Source organism: Octopus bimaculoides, chromosome 18, assembly GCF_001194135.2.
Source record: "Octopus bimaculoides isolate UCB-OBI-ISO-001 chromosome 18, ASM119413v2, whole genome shotgun sequence".
Classification (NCBI taxonomy): Eukaryota; Metazoa; Mollusca; class Cephalopoda; order Octopoda; family Octopodidae; genus Octopus; species Octopus bimaculoides.
In genome coordinates this window covers 8488983-8489503 of record NC_068998.1, presented here as the reverse complement: position 1 = coordinate 8489503, position 521 = coordinate 8488983, and the positions used below count along the sequence as shown (strand labels likewise).

The 521-nt window shown below is 37.6% G+C and overlaps 1 long non-coding RNA gene across 4 annotated transcripts in view; it reads left to right on the top strand.

Annotated features, from left to right (window-relative positions):
• LOC106882780 (uncharacterized) overlaps window positions 1–521 on the top strand; it is a 397572-nt gene that overhangs the window by 253950 nt on the left and 143101 nt on the right. The window lies entirely within an intron of this gene.

Here is a 521-nt window from a genome sequence, read left to right as displayed (position 1 = left end):
ATGTATATATATATATGTATATATATATATGTATATATATATATATTCATTCATCCTATTATACTTTTACGTGTTTCAGTCATGACTGCGGCCATGCTGGAGCATCGCCTTTTAATCGAGCAAATCCACCCCAAGACGTATTCTTTGTAAGCCTAGTACGTAATCTATCGGTCCCTTATGCCGAACCGCTAAGTTACAGGGACGTAAACACACCAGCATCGGTTGTCAAGCGATGTTGGGGGTGGGGAGACAGACACACAAACATATATATATATACATATATACGACGGGCTTCTTTCAGTTTTCTTCTACCAAATCCATTCACGAGGCTTTGGTCGGCCCGAGACTACAGTAGAGGACACTTGCTCAAGGTCACAGGCAGTGGAACTGAACCCGGAACCATGCTGTTGGTAAGCAAGCTACTTCCCACACAGCCATATCAGTTAAAAAATAATGAGTCATATAAATGTGTACATACATTAATATATATATATATATATATATATATATATATATATATA